The following is a 23,544-nucleotide window of genomic DNA, read 5'->3' as shown; positions in this document are numbered from 1 at the left end:
ACAAGTATTGGGTCGTTCGTCTTACGTCGTTCAGGGTTCCTCCGGACAGCATCGGCATTGTCAGAATAAAGTGAGGTGCTCTGGTTTTGGTGCAGAATTTGTGCCTATAGACGAGACGCAGCACGCCGCTGGAGTCTGCAACAACACTCACCTTCGCATCTCCGCTCGTCGTTGTCGACGCCATCCAGAGTGGTGCTTATAACACTGCAACTGGATTTGCGTAGCTTGTGCAATCAAATACCAAATTTGGTTTATTACATACTATGCCCCAACGGAACAAATAGTCCTGTCATGGAAAAGCCACGTATAACACTGCAGTGTGCTACTGATAAACTATAACCTTAAAGTTGAAGGAAGGTCATGAAATAAAACTATCTTATTGGAGCAATTATGGTATAAAGCAACAGAGCAGTGTTACCCTCTGAAAGGAATTTTGTTACGTTGACCGTGTTGTACCTAACGGATGTGGCCTATCGGAAGTGAAAGTCAGAATTACGTAAATATTCAAACAGTAAGAAACAATAATTTTCTTATCGACAGCGTCCAAATCATAATAAAAACGGTCGCCAGCCTATTTAGGCGTAAGAATAAGCAACTTTCTTGTTCAAGAAAATAGATGTGAGTAACTTTAATGGACAGACACAACCTATACTTTATCATATGAAAGCGCAATGAACTCTGTCATTAGCAGATGTTGACATTAAAGAAAGTGCTAGCAGTTATAGGAGGGACACAGGATTAATATTACTTTTCAAACATATTCCTATCAGACATGACATGTGGATATAGTTCATAGCAAAATTAGATATTGTGCATAGATTAAGTCTCTCAATAGTAAACACCTTTCTACTTAGAATGAAAATTAAATGGAGTTCAGAGTTCACTAACAGATTACTTCTCACTTGTTGTCTAGATAGTGGTCTTCCTATGAATCGTTATCTAGCTTGAGCACAATGCACAAATTGTAGATCCTGTTACACCACTAATATGCACTTCCAATACACAAGAGAGACCCAATATTGTACAGAATTTGACTTGAATAGCAAGAGTAATTGAAACTTTCTATAATTAAGTAACTTTGTGCATTTTAACTACTTTCAATGAATGGGGGCCCTTTTTCTTGACCACTGTAGCAGAGCAAACTAAACACACTTTCAGTACACTAGGGAAACAAGCCCTTAACAAGCATGAACATATAACATACAACAGTAATAGTTTTACTTTTACTGGAGTAGAACACAACTTGATGTGGTTATAAGACAATAGCACACCTTTGGGTGATTTTCAACAGACTGCACTGTGATCCTTTAATTTGCAAAACTCTGTAAGCCACAGTTTTGTGAACATTCACTTTATAAGTTGGCAACAAAATATTAATAAGCAGTTTTAATAGAAAATATTATTTTCAACAAGCACCATTTACTATATTACTCAGTTCTGCTACATAAACTTTAACTTTCTTTTTACTATGTTCAAGTGGCATTAATTAGTAAAACACTGGGCTTTCCTATTTTCACAATATGGACACTCTGTAAGCATTTTTGACATGGGAAGGACCCTAAGTGGTTTTGTGACTAGGGATAAAAAATCAAGGTAGGTATAAGAGTTCGAGTATGTTACCTTATATTTACGCACAATAAAACATCCAATGAGCTGATCCCTCACTTTACGTATTTACAATTCCTTGGTTCTTTTTTCAGCGATGGCGCAACGTGGTGGCGAGTGCATGGCAGCGGTTGGATTTGCAGGCGGAAATGCCGGACTCTGTCGTTTCTTGGTGGTGATGACAGATACCAATTCCAGAACAGTTCCAGCTCTTTATCCATCCGTCCGAGGCATTGACAAGTGGCACGAAAACCCTCTCTCGGCCCCAGCACAATACACAACTTTTACATGAGCAGCTGACAGTTTGGTAGCTCGTCCCCAACTGACTCTTAATCCACCTCTTCTACCTATGCCAACCACAATTTGCGCGCGCTACAAAGTTCCGTTCCATAGGGGAACCACAACGCCTTTTGCATACAAAATAACTAAGAACCGTAAGTGAAGGTCAGCAGTTTACATAACAGTAACCAAACATATTTTAAAAAAACAGAACATTTGCACATACATTTTTACAAAAAATTATGTAAACAAAATTACAATTATATACATTAAATTTTGTTCCCCCCCAAATGAGGCAAAGAATTCAAATAATAGATACACTACATTGCATAGAATGAAACCATGACATCAAAGTTTTTTTACAGAGAAAAGAATAACCACTCTCATGGTATCGATTCAGTCCAACAACATTTACAGAAACTCAACTATATAACACTGAACAAAACAAAAGGTAAAATAAATCAGTACAGCATTAGAGCTATGGTTTTACATGCTGGCGGATATCGACTCTGCTCCGCACCGCCGTTGGAGTTTCTGAAGCCGTCACCGGTCCTGCAGCCTGAGCCGATGTTTCCTCGTGGCACTGCCCCTGGAGATCCATCATGACGCCCCTAGAGTTCTACGTCCTGTAAGCCGGCCAGCAGCATCTGTTTCCCTGTAAGTGGGCGTGTACCTTGTGGCCGGTTTATCGGCTGGTATTCCTGGTCATTCTCGAGGTGGATACCGTGGTGCAGGCAGGATGCTGCTATTAGCCATCAATCCCTGTCTCCTCATCTGCGGCCACAGCCAGGCGTCCCGTCCTGCCATTTTTACGTGGCCCAGCACTTTTTTTTTTTTTGGTCATCAGTCTACTGACTGGTTTAATGCGGCCCGCCACGAATTCCTTTCCTGTGCTAACCTCTTCATCTCAGAGTAGCACTTGCAACCTACGTCCTCAATTATTTGCTTGACGTATTCCAATCTCTGTCTTCCTCTACAGTTTTTGTCCTCTACAGCTCCCTCTAGTACCATGGAAGTCATTCCCTCATGTCTTAGCAGATGTCCTATCATCCTGTCCCTCCTTCTTATCAGTGTTTTCCGCATATTCCTTTCCTCTCCGATTCTGCGTAGAACCTCCTCATTCCCTACCTTATCAGTCCACCTAATTTTCAACATTCGTCTATAGCACCACATCTCAAATGCTTCGAGTCTCTTCTGTTCCGGTTTTCCCACAGTCCATGTTTCACTACCATACAATGCTGTACTCCAGACGTACATCTTCAGAAATTTCTTCCTCAAATTAAGGCCGGTATTTGATATTAGTAGACTTCTCTTGGCCAGAAATGCCTTTTTTGCCATAGCGAGTCTGCTTTTGATGTCCTCCTTTCTCCGTCCGTCATTGGTTATTTTACTGCCTAGGTAGCAGAATTCCTTAACTTCATTGACTTCATGACCATCACTCCTGATGTTAAGTTCCTCGCTGTTCTCATTTCTACTACTTCTCATTACCTTCGTCTTTCTCCGATTTACTCTCAAACCAGCACTATACAGCGAAAATGGGGAGTTCTGAGAGGGAAAGAATGTGGTGTCATAGGTCTCAGACGCAGCAGCGGATGACAGCGTTCCGCTTAGACACGATCTCAAAGTCTTTTCGTACGCTGGCACTACCGGAAGTTTGTCAACGCCAGAGCATAACGCGCTCAGCCTACTCTATATTCATGGCCTATGACGTCAGCATTGCCTTAGCTCTAATGTGGCTGTGACCTAACGGAACTATTCGTTAGAACTATTTAACAAAGTCGGTAATCAAATGTAAACTGTGATGGGACTACCTTTCTGTATTGTATCTACTGATAACAGTTATAGTGTTCAGCGGTAGTATCAAATACACTACTGGCCATTAAAATTGCTACACCAAGAAGAAATGCAGATGAAAAACGGGTTTTCGTTGGAAAAATATATTATACTAGAATAACAAATATATTATACTAACATGTGATTACATTTTCACCCAATTTGGGTGTAAAGATCCTGAGAAATCAGTACCCAGAACAACCAACTCTGGCCGTAATAACGGCCTTGATACGCCTGGGCATTGAGTGTACAGGTGCAGCTGCCCATGCAGCTTCAACACGATACCACAGTTCATCAAGAGTAGTGAGTGGCGTATTGTGACGAACCAGTTGCTCGGCCACCATTGACCAGACGCTTTCAATTGGTGAGAGATGTGGAGAATGCGCTGGCCAGGCCAGCAGTCGAACATTTTCTGTATCCATAAAGGCCCGTACAGGGCCTGCAACATCCGGTCATCATTATCCTGCTGAAATGTAGGGTTTCACAGGGATCAAATGAAGGGTACAGCCACGGGTCATAACACATCTGAAATGTAACGTCCACGGTTCAAAGTACCGTCAAGGCGAACAAGAAGTGACCGAGACGTGTAACCAACTGCACCCCATACCATCACGCCGGGTGATACGCCAGTATGGCGATGACGAATACACGCTTCCAATGTGCGTTCATCGTGATGTCGCCAAACATGGATGCGACCATCAAGATGCTGTAAACAGAACCAGGATTCATCCGAAAAAATGACGTTTTGCCATTCGTGCACCCAGGTTCGTCGTTGAGTACACCATCACAGGCACTCCTGTCTGTGATGCAGTGTCAAGGGTAACCGCAGCCATGGTCTCCGAGCTGATAGTCCATGCTGCTGCAAACGTCGTCGAACTGTTCGTGCAGATGGTTGTTGTCTTGCAAACGTCCCCATCTGTTGACTCAGGGATTTAGACGTGGCTGCACGATCCGTTACAGCCATGCGGATAAGATAGGTAGGCCAACCTAACCAAAATAATTCATTTGTTCGTCTGCATTTGGAGTCAGAGTACCAAAGTCCATCGTGAACTGGCTATCTGTACCGAGGCATCATAGAAGTTGTCGATGACTGTGAGTCACAGTTTACTCAGATGCATTCTCAATAACACTCCTTCCTCCACTGATAGTTCGCATAGGTTGGTTGTGTTTCAACAACGACGACTTCCGATATGTACCGACAAGCACCGTACTGACAAACTGCCGCGGCGAACAATATTCACCTCTTCCTCTTTTTTTTTTTTTTTTTTTGGTGTTAGCGTGCTTACGTCATGTGTTACAAGTATATATAGTTAGTACCATTTTTAAACTTGTGAGCATTATTCAACATAGCCTGTTTGACAAAGAACCAAAAAATACATGATAAATGTAACAGAGAATATCAAACTGGGTGGACTGAGAAATATGGCAAGATCAACAAAAGCAATACAGAGGTGTGTGATTTATTTTCCGGGACAGTGGTATATAGAACATCGTCTGTAAAATTGCACTATGAAAGAGTACACAAATACCTTTGTCGAAAAAGCGAACTGGACCAAAAAGGATTCATTGAATGTGCTATTAAAGAGACGAATAGACAGTCGACATCTATGATTATGTATGTTAGGAGAATTGTTCTAAGAGTGCTACAACTTTCTTGGCTGCAGATGTCATTATCCGGCACCGTGAACGTTTGTGACGGTGAATTTTTGAAGGATACCTACTCAGCTCGTGCCCATTCACTTTTTTAAGATTTCGAAAATAAAGGTAAGATAATTGAGCGCGTCAAGTATAATAATATAGACAGACAATAAAAGCCAGGCTCCTGAAACTGGGGGAATGTGTAAGGAAACAACAAAAAAGGCATCAAATCTTCCCTTTATACAGGGTGAACGTTAATAAAATCGACAGACTGTAGGCACGGAATCCTGACTGCAAATGGAGAAAAAAATGTCATACTGTCCTTCAAGCATGTGTCCCGAATTGGACTCTGTGCGTGCAACAACAAATCGTCGCGGAGCACAGTACACAGCTGCATGGCACTCACGTCACAACAGATGTTCAAAATGGTTTCCATCGAGGTAATGCACGTGTTCCGCACTCTTTTTCCCACGTGCAGGACTCTTTCCGCACAGCGTCACTGGCGCCGTGAACACGTGATTCAAGGGTGTGCACATCAGTAATTGGCTCAGCATACACAAGGCTTTTCGTATTGACTTAGACGTACAAATTCAGGGGGTTTAAGTCCGTTGGCTACGACGTCTCCGCGTCTTATCTAACGACCAGGGAAGATGTTGTTGAGGTGTCGGCGAGGTGCACTGCGGAAGTGGATTGGATCTCCGTCATGTAGAAACAAATAGTTGAAATGGCTCTGAGCACTATGGGACTTAACAGCTGTGGTCATCAGTCCCCTAGACTTAGAACTACTTAAACCTAACTAACCTAAGGACATCACACACATCCATGCCCGAGGCAGGATTCGAACCTGCGACCGTAGCAGTCGCGCGGTTCCAGACTACGCGCCTAGAACCGCGAGACCACCGCGGCCGGAAACAAATAGTTCAAATGGCTCTGAGCACTATGGGACTTAACTTCTGAGGTCATCAGTCCCCTAGAACTTAGAACTACTTCAACCTAACTGACCTAAGGACATCACACACATCCATGCCCGAGGCATGCCACCGTAGCAGCAGCGCAGTTCCGGACTGAAGTGCCTTGAACCGCTCGGGCACAGTGGCCGGCCATGTAGAAACCACATAACCTTTCGTGCTGCCGAAGGCACATTCTCAAGTAGACCGGGCAGGGTATTACACAGGAAGTCCAGGTACGTTTCTCCATCGAGAGGTTGTGGAATAATAACCAGTCCAAACATGTTAAAAAATATATCGGCTCAAGCACTTGTTTATAGTGTAAAACACTAAGATTGACGCGTTTCGGAAGTCAAGCTTCCATCATCAGAATAATAAAAAGTAAAAGAACCTGTTGAAACTCTCTAAAATGGAACATGCACCAGGCACAATAAAATTGGTAATAAAATTAAAACATCGTGACTACTTCCCTTGTTGCAGCCGTGTCTTCCAAGGTGCATCTCCACATAGTCCTCAAAATATAAAAAACTCTAAAATGGTGTCGCCTATGGTGTTCAACGTCTAACCACATGGTTCTCTCCTCTATCGTCGTAAACCGCCCGTGCGTCTTCGTTGATACCACACACCACGTAGCCAAACACGACACTGAAACGCGAGTGAGCTCACGTGCAAGTAAACAAGGAAGTCACAGAGATGTCTATACAAACAGATAACGTACACATGTTCCAAGGACCTCATGAAATGATGGTATCCTGCCAATTGCTAAAAATGTAGCTACTAAAAGAAACCAGTGAAATGTTTGAAAAAGTTATTTGTATCACCAGTTAGCTGTTCATTAAGTGTGATCTGATTATCCACGCTATGTATCGTAATTTCCAGCTGTTCTAGTAGATCCAGCTTTTTGCCTTTGTCCTGTCTATGTAAAATAACGAGATCCTGATCTATTCTCATCATGGGGTGTCCCGTTTCAGACACATATACTCGTTGCTAGCTAAATAAGCTGGCGTTTGCTGTCTTGATAATATTTTAATCTATCTTTGTCTCTGAGTCATTGTTTTCTTAAATGAATGATATTAAACACTCGCTAAGAAACCGTTTGTCGGATGACTCGACCTCATCTTGCATTTTGCTAGAAGTTGAAAGTATGCACCTAATATAAATGATTTAGCAAAGAATATGCAACAGCAAAAATCAAATTAACTTTTCTTTTATTCAAATAAACTAAAGATACGTATTTTGCAATTGCTATATGAAGGGTTATTACTGTTTGCAAACCAAGATTAATAGTAAGGAAGTATTTAGTTTTTTCGTTAGTGAAAAAGCCCAAATTTCTGTGCACTATCAAATCTTAAAATATGTATGCACTCATGAACTGTCATGTATAGCAACATGCACGAAATAAGACGTGTGTGAGAAAAGTGATGAGACTTATTTTTTATCTACCAGAGTTTTTATGTTTTCAAACAATGATACTATATCCCTCAAAACAGTTCCTTTCGGCAGCTGTACATCGGCGGAGTCGTTGTTTCAGTTTCTCTTAACAGCGCTGAAGGGCCTCGACTGATAGGGCATTTTTAATATTAGTCCTATTTCAGGTGAATAAGGCGGCTGTGGAACAACACGAATGCCTTTTCGTAGGTCAAAAACCTGTGATGGATGTGGCCACGTGACATGGGCCTTAGCCATGATGCAGCATTCACTTGTCTAGAATGTCCTGTCCCACTCGATTCACCCTTTTCCTATGCCTTTCAAGGACATTTTTGTAAAACTCCTGATTGACAGTTTATCCTGGAGGAACAAATTCTTTATGCATGATACTTCTCCTGTCAAAAAAAAAAAAAAAAAAAAAAAAATCAGCGTTGTTTTGATCTTTGATCTGCTCATTAGAGTTTTTTTTCGGTCGAGGAGTGTCTCAGTGTGCCACTCCTCACTTTGCATCTTTGTCTCGAGGTCATACCCAAAAATCCAGGATTCACAAACTGTGCTCACACAACTGAACCACTCATGATCATTGGCAATCTTCTGAAGAAGATAATCGCATACGTTTCTTCGATTGTCGTTCTGCTTGGTTGTGAGATCTTTTGGCACAATTTTGGAACAAACCTTTCGCATGTGCAAACTGCAGACCAAAATTTGTTGTATAAAATATGGCATTTCAGTCTTTTATCGCTATTTTTAATTTTCAATTACCGGTTTCAGGCTAGCTGCCCATCTTCAGATCATATATCGCAGTTACAGAGTAACTTGTCACTACAGAGCTATCGGTCCGTTGTCATAACTAAATTTACTTTAGTTACTCTGTAACTGCAATATATGATCTGATGATGGGCAGCTAGCCTGAAACCGGTAACTGAAAATAAAAAATAACGATCAAAGTCTGAAATGCCATATTTTTATTTAATGAACGATCGCGGAAATCCCATTAAGACAATCATGTCTAGTTTTGATAAAATTTGATGTAATGTGAAAGTGTTAAACAGGTCACCCATCATCCTTATTGTTAAATGTCGGTCTGATCTCACAAGAGCACTCACGCTTTCGACGGTTTCATCGGTTTTTGAAATTAAAGGTCTCCATGAGCATGGTTCATCTCCAGAGTATTCTTAGCCTTCCAAATATGATTTGTGCCACTGAAAAACGTGAGCTCTTGATAAGGATGTCTCCCGTGGCCTGTTTTAACTTTTAAAAGGTCACACTCACGAATTCCCTAAGCTTAAGACAGTACGTTATATGACTAAAAACATTACACACTGTATAACAACATTTTAATGCCTTGTTGGAGGTACCTCATATCAACTTTTACTTTTTAAATTAATGATGATCTTTCTTATTACCGATGGCGAGCGAGACATTTTCAGTGTACTGTTTTGCTTTTTCTTCTGAAAAACTTGCACCAGTTTTCTTTCTATTGTTACAAAGTGATTATTAAAATATCTGCTACGCATGAACAGGATCCCATTCTCTTTAACAGAAATGGTACCATCTCTTGTGTCCTCTTTCTCCCTATCTCTCTTTCAACAATATTCCATACTGATTTTATGTGCTATCTGATCTGTTAGTTTTAGACAAGCTGTGGAAAATCTTAATTTTCTTACAACTTTCGTTAATGAGTTACAGTACTGATTATAATAAGAAAGTATTTATGGGTCATTACTTGCTCTGGTTATTTCGTGCAAGTGTGTTTTTCGTTGTGAACCGTGTCTCATCCCTGCAGTGATCCAAGGTTTCTTTAATGACTGGCCATTATTACATTTAATTATAATTTTAGGAAACGACTTCCAAAAACGAATACGAAGTTTTTAAGAAATATATTGAATTTACAATTAGCATTAGGCCCATTAAGCCTTTTTTTAGGTCTTCAGCAGTTTTGTCATCCTGACTATTTAGACTGCTTCTGAACTGTAGATGGAGCTAGAGCATATAATGTGACGAACAGTCCATCGTTATCTGACAATACATGTACTACTGGATTGCCAGGTGTCTCATTAACTTGTGTTTGTTGAATAACTACATTAGCTAAACGGTACCACTGCCTTACCCAATACAGGTATAGTATTTACGTTTATAGTATAAAATAAAGTCAGGTGATCATACATATAGCTGTGGAGAACGGATTTGACACAAAGAACATCGAAAAACTGCATCACAAAATCAAAACAAAAATTAAAGGGACACCTAGAACACGTAAATCATCATCAACACAGACACTCAGAACAAACACACAGAACACAAAGAAGAAAGACCCACAATAACAAGCAAATAGCTCACTCTCACTTATAACAACTAAGCAACCCACAGGAAAGCCAACATACACAAAAACTAGGAGTAGAAATAAATCGAAACTAAGGACAATCAATACAAACACAGGCAAACACATCTGGTATTTACCAACTAACATGTCAGGACTGTAAATAAATTTATGTTGATAGAAAATCAGAAATTTCAAAATTAAGTACACAGATCACAAGCTGGCCCTAAAATGTAACAGCTGCCATTTTACATTCCTTCTGGACACGAAAAAAGTACCAATACACTTCTGAGCCGTGCACGGCTCGTGTTCATGCCATTTATGGCTTGTAATCTTCAATTACGGTACTGCCGCCTCGTTTTCTTATTCCATTTACTGGCGTCACTAACTTCCTGCCTTGCTTGCGCGTGAGCGGCAGCAACAGCTCGTATCGATAAGTGCACTGTCGTACCATCTCTGTAGCAACCGATAGTATTTCTGGGTCGTCGTGTGTCTGGCAGTCGGTTGGAGGCGAACCAGCAGTGCAGTAGGGACGCAGTAGCAGTGCAGTCGGGGAGGCGCGGACAGCCAGTGCTCGCCGACCGCTGGCGACACACGTGAATTGTCCGACGGAGGGAGATTAGAGCAGGACGACCGTTGGTTGGTCGTTCGGTTGGTCGTCTCATTGGCCTTTCACCTTTTCCGGACCTGGCAGTTGGTCGGTTTGCGTGGAGCATCGAGGAAATCTCCGCGGCCCGAAGTTTGGTTGAGGCCGCTGCCGGCGTCCACGCGCGGTCGGAGCGTGTGGTGCTGTTCCCATTGCTACGAGGTCCGTGGCTCACCGATCCTGGACACGAAAGTTGAGGTTTGATTTACTCTACCAGCAAGTCACGACTGTTCACATTGTGTCGTTTGGATTTCGTTGTCGGCTGTTGGGAAATTCCCGCGAGCAACAGCGTGTGTTTTCAAGTTGGCAAATTTTAGCCACCCTCCGGTGGAGTTTAACTGTACTTGGTTTTTTTGAATTGAAGTGCCTTGTGGTCCTTAGTGCTCCGGTTACCTGCCCTGGCCGTTGACGTAAATTCAGGCAGTGTATTTTCCTCATCATGTTGTCGCTGTCCGGCACGGTGTTTAGTTTTACAGCTCAATGTATAATTGGTTGTGGGCGCCAATACCTTCTAGAATGTTCCATTGAACTCCCTATTGTGTGCTGGTCGGGTGAAGCGGAAGTTATCTTGTCGGTGGGTCCGTTGACTGTCTGCCGGTTGGGTTGTCGTCAGATCGAGAATGGTTGGGCCGACTGCCTGTCTCGCCTAAGCGAGCGTTAGTGTTTGAATTCCAGGCCGACCCTCGGAAACTTCTGAACGCCGTTGGGTGTACTGCCTTTTCTTATTTGTCCTTGTTGTTTGTATTTATATGGCTTCTAGCCGATTTTTAAATTAACACTGTTTTTCCCTTAAGACGTAAGATTGTTTGGGCCTTCAGCATAATTTAAAGAACTGTTTTAAGTATGGCCTTTGGCCTTTTAAAAAATTTAATTTTGTTGAGTCTTAAGTGATGGGACTTCAGCCGATTTTTTTAAAATTAAAGTTGTTTTGAGCTTAAGGTGTGAGATCGTTTGGACCTTCAGCCTAATTGAACAAACTGATTTAAGATAAGGCCTTCTGCCTTTTGAATTTGTGAATTTGGTTGGAGTTTTAAGTTATTGGTTTTCAGCCGATTTTAAATTAAAGTGGTATTGCCCTTAAGTCATGAGAGTGTACGGCGTATTCAGCCGCTTATTAAGTTCCAAAAGTTAATGCTGTGGTTTTTTCTAAATTTCTTGGCTCTTGTAATGTTTGGTCAAATAAATAAAGTTGTATGTTCGGGTGTAACTGACAGCCGCTTATTTTGGCCCTATTCCATAATTTAAACTACCTGTCCTGCGGATTTAGCAGGGCGTCTGAACATCAACAGTAACTTAAAAATTTCCACCGTCCGGAGTGTCCGAGCTGTTCTAGGCTCTTCAGTCACGAACCGCGCTGGTGCTATGGTCGCTGGTTCGAATCCTGCCTCGGGCATGGAGGTGCGTGATGTCCTTAGGTTAGTTAGGTTTAAGTAGTTCTAAGGGACTGATGACCTCAGAAGTTAAGTCCCATAGTGCTCAGAGCCATTTTTAAAAATTCCCAAGCTCAGCAACAACCACCGAAAAACAATAGAGGAAAACCATCAAATGCAGAAAGTCGTAGTCGAAGGAAAAGAAGTAACAAACCGTCACAGAGCTCTCTGCAACAGAACTGAACTGTCAAACAACACAAATCCAGAAACAGACACACACACGTCACAACGATTCAAAACACTCATCCAAAACACTTTAAACTGTTGAACTGTCTACTGTCTTGTTTTCGTAGTTATGTAAACAATAACGGTAAAAGCCTAAACAGTGCAGTTTTTCACAGAAAAGGTGTGTGAGATGTAAAAATTATAGAGGAGACTAAGGCCGGACCGAGCGAGGTGGCGCAGTGGTTAGACACTGGACTCGCATTCGGGAGGACGGCGGTTCAATCCCGCGTCCGGCCATCCTGATTTAGGTTTTCCGTGATTTCCCTAAATCACTCCAGGCAAATGCCGGGATGGTTCCTCTGAAAGAGCACGGCCGACTTCCTTCCCCATCCTTCCATAATCCGATGAGACCGATGACCACGCTGTCTGGTCTCCTTCCCCAAACCAACCAACCAACCAACTAAGGCCGGAATATAGTGTGTAGGTTTCAAATGGATATAGTTTACAATAGTCATGCAGAGATGAAGAGGCGTGAACACGACAGATCAGCGAGGAGTGCTGCATTAAACCACAACAATAGGACACTGGAGAAAAGAAGACATTTTGTGGTATATGTGCTGCAGCATCAGGGGGATTAAATGATATCTTTTGGGAAGTTGTAAGACATTCGGGGGTGTTCTAGGTATTTATAGATATGTGATAAATTTATTACCTGATGCAAGAAGCTGGAGGAAGAAGGTAATGGTATACGTAATACTAGATAAAACGCATGTCGTTCTATGAAGAGAATGGAGTCATGAACCTTAGAAGCACACACGCAATAAAAGGAAAAAGGGTTTGCGTATGTGAAGATAACTCAGACGAGGATCTCGTGTTTGTAGATGACTGCCGTGTGGATTAATTCCAACGTCGTCACGTTAGTAGTTTCAGTCTACTGTAGGATTATCCTTTTGAAGTTTCGTAGTCAGGGATCCTAAGTTAATTTTTGATTGAGGTGGGAGGAATGGTTATTATCAAATATGGTCGAGGTCACAAGGACACAAACCCTGGATGATTTTTCCAGTAGTTACTGCCTGGGTTTTTGAAGGGTGGATGGAAAGGTAGTGCTGATTACATCATCTGAGAAGTAGTTCAGATGGAGCTGATTACTGGGATGAATGTATGGTGGAATGGACGACAAAATGTGTGGCGGCACAGAGCACTGGAGAAGGTACATGGAAGGGGATGGGTTTGTGACAAGAGGATTTTGTAGCATCCCTGTAGTAGGCCCAGAGCTGAGTGGAAAATTTGGGGGCGGGTGTTGTAGAGAATGGACGGACACGCATTTCGGCTGCTGTGGTTGATTGCAAGAGTGGAGTCTGAGCCGAAGATCAAAATATCATACACGCCCATAGACTGCTTCTACGTGGCGAGTGAACAAAGGGGAAGCTCTGCTCTTGTTACGCTGTTGGCACAAGAAGTGGACTAAGAACTGTAGGAGAACTGGGGTTTAATTGAATTTTCTCATTTTGTGGAGACAGATGGAGCGATCTGTTTTACTTGTTGAAAACATTCTTGATGGCTCTCGATCTTCCACCACAACCGAGTCCATCAACATGAGGTAGCAAATGTGAGGTTGCCAACGAGGTGGAAACGTGGGTTCTACTATGCCAAGACTGCTTGGTAGCTACAACAGGAAAACACAATCAATTAGCAGAAGTACAAAATAAGAAAGTATTTATTAATTAACTTTGTTGTAGTCCATGATCTGTTGGTTGACAATTACAGCAGAAGCGACTAGACTAAGCGTCTTTAGAATGACACAAATATTGCAGTGACGAATTACTCTCTTATAATCTTGAATGTCGAATACGGTGAATTTGAAGACTAATTTCGAACTGAGCAACAAGGACTCGATGGCAGCAATGATTGAGCTGCAGCCGATGAGTGACTAACATCGGCGCTGGCTGACCATGACCGCGGCTACGAACTGTAGACTGGCGCAACTGCACTACAGTCCTACTACACATGAAGTGGCCTAGCGGCGCCTCGCGGCGAGCATAAGTACTGCGACTGGCTGTGTACTCTTTGGCTAGCACAGCCGTTCTTCTGTTTCGTTTATCGAGAGAATCGCATCCGGCGGATCGCTCTCTCAGGTGGCGGCGTGGTCGTATGACTGACGACATCACACTTGGTTCAAATGGCTCTGAGCACTATGGGACTTAAAATCTTAGGTCATCAGTCCCCTAGAACTTAGAACTACTTAAACCTAACTAACCTAAGGACATCACACACATCCATGCCCGAGGCAGGATTCGAACCTGCGACGGTAACAGTCCCGCGTTTCCGGACTGAAGTGCCTAGAACCGCACGGCCACCGAGGCCGGCATCACAATTCTAAAGCTAAGATCTCACAAATATTTCTTCATCTAGAACAACCGGTTTCGACAGACCTCGCTGTTATCTTCAGGCCTCAAAAAATCATTTTTTTATGAAAAGTTTTCATTTTAAACTGGACAGCACGCCAAGTTGTCATGAAGATAAAAAATATTCTCTGATATGAAACGTAGAACGTGCTTTTTTTTTTATTATCCACTTGACAACTTGGCGTGAGGTCCAAATTAAAATGAAAAAGTTTCATAACAAAACATTTTTTAGGACCTAAAGATGACAGCAAAGGTTGTTAAAACCGGTCGTTTTAAATGAAGAAACATTTACGCGCTCTAGTCGTGTTGTTGTTGTTGTCTTCAGTCCAGAGACTGGTTTGATGCAGCTCTCCATGCTATTCTATCCTATGTAAGCTTCTTCATCTCCCAGTACCTACTGCAACCTACATCCTTTTGAATCTGTTTAGTGTATTCATCTCTTGGTCTCCCTCTACGATTTTTACCCTCCACGCTGCCATGCAATACTACATTGGTGATCCCTTTATGCCTCAGAATATGTCCTACAAACCGATCCGTTCTTCTAGTCAAGTTGTGTCACAAATTTCTCTTCTCTCCAATTCTATTCAATACCTCCTCATTAGTTATGTGATCTACCCATCTAATCTTCAGCATTCTTCTGTAGCACCACACTTCGAGAGCTTCTATTTACTTCTTGTCCAAACTATTTGTCGTCCACGTTTCACTTCCATACATGGTCACACTCCATACAAATACTTTCAGAAACGACTTCCTGACACTTAAATCTATACTCGACGTTAACAAATTTCTCTTCTTCACAAACGCTTTCATTGTCATTGCCACTCTACATTTTATATCCTCTCTACTTCGACCATCATCAGTTATTTTTCTCCCCAAATAGTAAATTTTAAGCGTCTCATTTCCTAATCTAATACCCGCAGCATCACCCGATTTAATTCGACTACATTCCATTATCCTCGTTTTGCTTTTGTTGATGTTCGTCTTATATTCTCCTTTCAAGACACTGTCAATTCCGTTCAGCTGCTCTTCCAGGTCCTTTGCTGTCTCTGGCAGAATTACAATGTCATTGACAAACCTCAAAGTTTTTATTTCTTCTGCATGGATTTTAATTCTTACTCCGAATTTTTCTTTTGTTTCTTTTACTGCTTGCTCAATATACTGATTGAATAACATCGGGGATAGGCTACAACCATGTCTCACTCTCTCTGTAGGCTTAAGAATGTTTTAAACTAAGTTCAAAAAATGGCTCTGAGCACTATGGGACTTATCTTCTGAGGTCATCAGTCCACTAGAACTTAGAACTACTTAAACCTAACTAACCTAAGGACATCATACACATCCATGCCCGAGGCAGGATTCGAACCTGTGACCGTAGCGGTCGCGCGGTTCCAGACTGTAGCGCCTAGAACCGCTCGGCCACCACGGCCGGCTTTTAAACAAGGGTTTAACGATATGCCGACGAACAGGTCGTTAGAGGTAGAGGGAGGGAAACCGGCTGGCGCCTTACGAAACAACCATCCCAACATTCACCTTGATCTGGATGGCCACACTGGGATTTGAATGCCGTCCTCCAGAAAACGAGTCCAGTGTGTGACCACTGCGCCACCCTATTTGGTGAGAAGTCGACTGGGTGCAGAGTTTGATCATCTGCATAAAAATCAGGAAGGAGGGGTGCAAATAAGCTTTCCCGGAAATTTCGTGAGTAGAGACGAGTAGGTAGTAGAGTATCAGCGTCTGTGGGTGAACTCTCGCGGTGGTGAGCATTTTAACGCCCACGGTGAGGCACGCCGCTGTTCTAGCCAGAGCAGCTTTTCTGTACCAGATGGGAAGGCGGACCTCCATTTGCACAAGTGGCCACTCGACGCCTGCGGGCTACTGTGTAAGGCGCCCTGAATAGGCCGAGCGCGTTTAGCCGTACTCCACCTGCGGCCGTGCCACTTTGTGTGTCGCAACGAACGGCAGTTCCCGCACTGCCCAGAACATTATGAGAAGTAGTCTGCCGCTTTGAACAGCAAGTGTGGCCATATGTGACCCTTCCTGCACGAGTAACTTTCTAATTAAAACCGACTGCTTGCAGGGCGTGTTCCTGTCTCGCCTGCGCGGAAATCAGCCGCCAACAATTTCGCGAGTGTGTCTGGGTCGTCGATGGTCTGTAGATTTTGCCTTTTGTGGCGTTCTAAGCGCCAGAGAGTGCTGCACACTGAGGATACTAAAAAAAAAGAAGACTGGCGGCCTCTTCTAGCAACGAGAGTTAAGCTACTCAGGCCGAATTCAATCATATTTTAGAAATGGATTTTGTGCTTTCATGTCTTCGTAATCTTTAGCGTACTGAAATTTCCTGGCAAATTAAAACTACCTGCCGGACACAGATTCGATCGCGGGACCTCTGCCTTTTGCGGGCAAGTTCTCTGCCGACTGAGTTACCCAAGGACGACTCAGGACCCGTCCCTCGCAGGTTTAATTCTGCCAGTACCTCGTCTCCTAGCTTCCGAACCTCACAGAAGCTCTACTGGTTCGGTACAGTACTTTCCCGGGAAAGGCAAAGGTCCCGAGCTCCAGCCTCGGTCCGGTACAAAGTTTTAATGTGCCAGGAAGTTTCACATCAGCGCAAACTCCGCTGCAGAGTGAAAATTTCATTCTTTATTGTATTGTTTACTTTGTATCGTTACGTATCAAAAAGGCCTGATATTTTTCTTGCTAATGTTCTCTTGAAAGAGAGACGAAATATCTTAAAGCAAAACTGTATTAATGTTTTACAGAAAAATGCCTTTCCAATGTATAAATAAGAACGCAAATAGATTAACGTCTTTTTAATAAAAAATATTCGAGAATTATTTAACGAGAAAAATAATTTTCGACGACAGTTTTCCAGTTCTACTATTCCTTCACTTCTTATGACTGTTACCTCACGATCTTTGAGAAGAACTTCAATTTTGTTTGGTCATTAACAAACTCCATTATTACTGCTTGTTCCGACATTTTGCTATATTTTCATTTTCTTGCGTAAAAAGGATAGTTTATCATAATCTCACTTTTGCTGTTCAGGTGGTAAACTGTACAGTAGACAGCCCACAAAAACACAATTTTGGCACTGGTGTGTAAACGAAAATTATCACTCGAGGCAGACGAGTCTCAGTACAAGGATAACACTCCAGGGGCACTGTAGTGGAATCACTAGTCTCTGATACAAGGATGTCGAAGTGTGAAAGGGACAAACTGCTATCTTGCGTCAAACTGCTTCCAAGTTGCAGAATTCCGTGACAACATACGCAGATCCTATGCAGCAGTGTATAACAAACTATGATCTACAGCCGTGCACTCGTTTTAATGAAGTAGTTTCGCTAGTACGGAGTAGCTGCATATAGGAACCCCAGAGGTTTCAGTAACACGATTTATACTCATTTCTAAAGCCCTTTACCTTTGGGAGTTGTAGGATGGATTACGATAATACAGGGAGTTTCACATATGACACAACTGATGCGTCTTGCGTTTCACTGGCACCAATACCCATAGGCAATAGAAATCATAAAAGGATGAAGTGCGAGCGTAATGTTGAGGGTTGCATACCTTGCAAATCAAGGCACAGCTTTTACCTAAGCGCATTATAGGCTTCCTTCCTCCCCTCTACGATTACGTGAATATGAGAAGTCTGAGAACGGCTGCTCTCTAGTTGATTCCTACTCATCAACGCGTTGGTGAAGCCCTCAGGAGTCTAGTCATGACTTAGTACGGAACCAGTGAGCACGATCTTGCTGTTGTAAAGTACTACTGACAGGACGGACACGACCGATTGTCGGGCTCAGATGGGCTCAAATGGACTCAGATGGGCTCGAATAATATCTAATGTACCCCACAAAAGGGAGAGTGATGTCTAGAGATAGTCGAAGCCATACACCACGTTTGGCACAAACGCATTCAAAGTTCGTCCAGTGCAAACAAAATGGTTACATTTTTGTGTAATCCGTCTCAACCATGAGGAAAAGTATGTGCTCCATCAAACGAAAATAGTGGAAAGGGCAACGGAACTGTTATGTCCTTGCTGTCAGAAAGTACGCTGATTGTGTTGTCTTTTAGTCACACACGAAATAACAAACATTTTCAAAATACAATGCATAGACATACCATTCAAAACAAACAGTTCAGTCCAAAAGTACATTCCAAAAATAACAAAAGACAGATATCTATCAGAAAGCAGGAATATACCAACTACAATGCCACACATGTGATGGAAGACATGTAGGACAAACCAGCAAACCTTCGACACATGGTGCAAACAACGTGCCACAGCATGGAATCGTGGGCCATACGACTCAGCTTTTGAGGAATATGTAAGAGAAAATAATCATCAACCTACTACAAGATAGAAAGATATAGAATAAATAATGAAAGAGACCTTCTGACCTTACAATAAAATTACCACTTATACAAAACAAACGCTGGAAAGAAGCTACTAATAAATGACCAATTGAATATGACTAACCACTCACTGTTCACTCTGACTGACTATACTCCTACAAAAGACAGGAACACCAACAGATGATCACAAACCCCATTTCTCTCCCAAGCCTATAAATGAAAAATGAAAAAGAAAAGAAATAATAATAGCTATAAAATATAATAAAATGCGAAAAAATGAATTATAAAATACGAAAGTACACACACACACACACACACACACACACACACGCACACACAAAATTCACATCCTATACACACAGTCACAGAAAAAACAACTGACAGCAAAACCTGGGAGAGCTTGCAACACTTACAGAAACGAATGACACACTAGACACAGAAAATGACAGTTACACTGCTATATTTCTAAAACAGTGACCACAACGAGAACTGCGGACTGTTAACCAGTTTGTCAAGAGATTTGGCTTAAAAATAATGAATTAGTCGCTCATCTGTAAGCACTTTTTCATTTTATTATAAAAACTTAACGAACTGCTTTAAATCTATAAGCTTGTATCACAATGATAACCTAAATGTGCAAATGAGAAATCGTGTAATATTTTAAGGATTCTCACTGAAACAACTGAGGCGAAACGCGTATGGGTGCATAAGATAATGAAAAGAAACTTAATATGCCACATTTCGTTTTAACTACTGCAACTTGTATACAGGTGGTGGGAACATGGCACCCCAAGAAACTTGTTATTCATTTTAACACGTACTGTTTTCTTGCAGTGTCGTCACAGACCCGGTGACGTGTCGAAAATTTGTTTGCATCTGAAGAGAGAACAAGTATTAAAACAAATTTTAAGTACATTGTATGGGCTGCAGAGATCTGTTTCGATTTTATTTAATCGAATTTCACGCTAATTCAGGCCATATAAGCACGGTCTTTTCCGAAAGCTATTCTGGTAGCTGAAGTCGAAAGTTTTTCTTAATCATGCCTTTTGCGTTCTCCTGGAGATATTTCCACAGGAACGTTCATCCCCTAAAAAATATTTCTTTATATCTAAACGAGAAGCGAAATACTAATTTTCATAAATTTAGCTTCAAATTTCCTTTTTGAAACGAAATATTTTCCTAAGACTTCTCATCACATATAGCACTCCCTTTGGGTTGGGATTGGCAGGAGCAGTGAAACACGTATTTTTTTAAAATTTGTAACTGAGAAGTCAAATTACGATTGTCATAGATGTAGCCTTATAAATCCTTTAGTAGTCCTTTAGTAATCATTCATTTTCAAAAAACTTTCACCAACTATTTTACCCAGTTATGGTTGAAACACTTATTTTTTATTTTGTTACTGAGAAACCAAACACCAGTTTTCTTAGTTCTAGTTTCAAAATTCCCTTAACAGCGACATAGTTTCAAAAAGCCTTTGCTTCTCTATTTCACCCACTTTGGAGAGGAATTTCGGACAATCCCTTCTTAAACGATGCCTACAATGTAAGATCTACACCCTCTCCAAACTTCAAGTTGGGCTGAGCAATGATGAGTCAGTGAATCAGTCTGACCTACACTATGTGATCAAAAGTATCCGGACAACCCCCAAAAGGCCGGCCGAAGAGGCCGAGCGGTTTTAGGCGCTTCAGTTTGGAACCGCGCGAGCGCTACGGTCGCAGGTTCGAATGCTGCCTCGGGCATGGATGTGTGTTATGTCCCTAGGGTAGGTTTAAGCAGTTCTAAGTTCTAGGGGACTGATGACCTCAGCTGTTAAGTCCCAGAGAGCCATTTGAACCAACACCCCCAAAACCAAACGTTTTTCGTATGAGGTGCGTTGTGCTGCCACCTACTGCCAGGTACTCCATATCAGTGACCTCAGTAGTAATTAGACATCGTGAGAGAGAGCAGAATGGGGCGCTCCGCCTAACTCACGGAATCGAACGTGGTCAGGTGATTGGGTGTCATTTGTGTCATACGTCTGTACGCGAGATTTCCACCATCCTAAACAGCCCTAGGTCCACTGTTTCCGACGTGATATTGAAGTGGAATCGTGAAGGGACACGTACAGCACGAATGCCGACGCCTCGCTTGGTGTAAGGAGCGTAAACATTGGACGATTGAACAGTGGAAAAACGTTGTATGGAGTGACGAATCACGGTACACAATGTGGCGATCCAATGGCAGGGTGTGGGTATGGCGAATGCCCGGTGAATGTCATCTGCCAGTGTGTGCAGTGCCAACAGTAAAATTCGGAGGCGGGGGTGTTATGGTGTGGTCGTGCTTTTCGTGGGTGGTGTTTGCACCCCTTGTTTTGCGTGGCACTATCACAGCACAGGCCGACGCTCATGTTCTAAGTACCTTCTTGCTTTCCACCGTTAAATAGCAATTCGAGGATGGCGATTGCATCTTTCAACACGATCGAGCACCTGTTCATAACGCCCGGCGTGTGGCGAAGTGGTTACACGACAATAACATGCCTGAAATGGACTGGTCTGCACAGAGTCCGGACCTAAAACCTACAATCCCGAGTCCCACCGTCCTGATTTAGGTTTTCCGTGATTTGCCTAAATCGCTCCAGGCAAATGCCGGGATACTTCCTTCGAAAGGGCGCTTCCATTCCTAATCCGATAAGACCGATGACCTCGCTATCTGGTCTCCTCCCCCAAAACAACCCAACCCAAAATCCTATAGAACACCTTTTGTATGTTTTGGAACGCCGACTTCGTGCCAGGCCTCACCGATCTACATGAATACCTCTCCTCACTGCAGCACTCCTTGGGGTATGGGCTGCCATTCCCCAAGAAACCTTCCAGCAACTGATTGGACGTATGTCTGAGAGAGTGGAAGTTGTCATCAAGGCTAAGGGTGCACCAACATGATATTGAATTCCAGCATTACCGATGGAGGGCGCCACGGCATTCTAAGTCATATTCAGCCGGGTGTCTGGATACTATTGATCACATAGTGTATTTCACACTCCTTAGTGGATGAACTTCCAAAAACAGTGAAACACGTTTTTTTTCTCGTGCTTGCACCCTACGACAGACGCAAGAGAAGAGTTTCAGTTAAATGGGCAGCGGTGGTGACTAGCGACTCCAGTCTCGGAGCATAAGAAGAGTTGGGAGATGAAGTCACAAGATCCACTGGAGAGCCGAAAGTGAGTGTACAGAACTCATTCCGAGCTGTAAATCTACATATATACTCCGAAAACCATTGCACAGTGCATGGCGGAGGGTACATCATACCAGTGCTATCAGTTTTCTGTCCTATTCCATTCGTGTATTGAGCGACGAAAATATTACTGTCTAAATGTTGCTCTGTGCTCCCTATATCTTTTTCTGGTAATTTCTACGTTGGATGTATATTGGTTGCAGATTAGTGGTGCCACAATATTCGTCACGCACTGGATCTCTAAATATACCCAACAGACTTTTATGATAACTTCGTTGTCTTTCGTTCAAGAAATCCCATTTAAGTTCACCGAGTAGTTCGTACGGGCTACTAACCAACTTTTTACGATCCTAGTAGCTGGTATCCAGGTTCGTTCGAAGTCTATTGTCTTGTCTATTCGATAAAAACTCCAAACACTGGAACAATATAATTAGCTGCGTCACTGTCTTGTATGAGATTTTCCTTTCCAGCCACATGGCACTTTCCCAGGGCCTTTCTAACAAATCTAAGTCGTCCATTCGCCTTTCCTGATACAGGTTTTAGGTGATCGCCCCATTTCATATTGCCAATTAGTAACAGCCCTAAATACTTCTACCATGTCCCGTGCTCAAATTGTTCATCAGTCATCCTGTAATCAGGTGCTATCGGGTTCTGTCTCTTTTATAGACATTGTCTTATTTTCAGCAACTTTTAAAAACTTTTAAACTGCTATTATTTACACTAAGTGGAAACTTTGTGCAGTGCCTTAGAGCGTCCTGCGAATGAATGTGAATGTCGTGTAACTAGGCCCTCCCGTCGGGTAGACAGTTCGCCGGGTGCAAGTCTTTCGATTTGACACCATTTCGGTGACTTGCGAGTCGGTGGGAATGAAATGATGATAATGATTAGGACAACACAACACTCAGTCCCCGAGCGGCGAAAATCTCCGACTCAGCCGGGAATCGAACCCGGGCCCTTAGGATTGACATTCTGTCGCGCTGACCACTCAGCTACCGGGGACGTGAAGGTACTTCCTTCTATACAACATCATAACACCATCGTCAACGAGCAGACATCTTGTGCTCTTCCTTGGGGCACACCTTAATTTATTTTCGTTGCTGTAGAAGATTCGCCGTACAGATTGACTTATTGGGTTATATTAGTCAAATATTTATCGAGCTAATTACATATTTGAAGAAATTGTATGCTCAAATCTTGGCTATAGTCGATGTTGTGGTACAGTGATACATGGCGACAGATTGTGCCAGTTCACCTGCGCCCACTACTCGCAGGATGTTGT

The sequence above is a fragment of the Schistocerca piceifrons genome, chromosome 3, assembly GCF_021461385.2.
Source record: "Schistocerca piceifrons isolate TAMUIC-IGC-003096 chromosome 3, iqSchPice1.1, whole genome shotgun sequence".
Classification (NCBI taxonomy): Eukaryota; Metazoa; Arthropoda; class Insecta; order Orthoptera; family Acrididae; genus Schistocerca; species Schistocerca piceifrons.
This window is presented reverse-complemented; position numbering follows the sequence as displayed.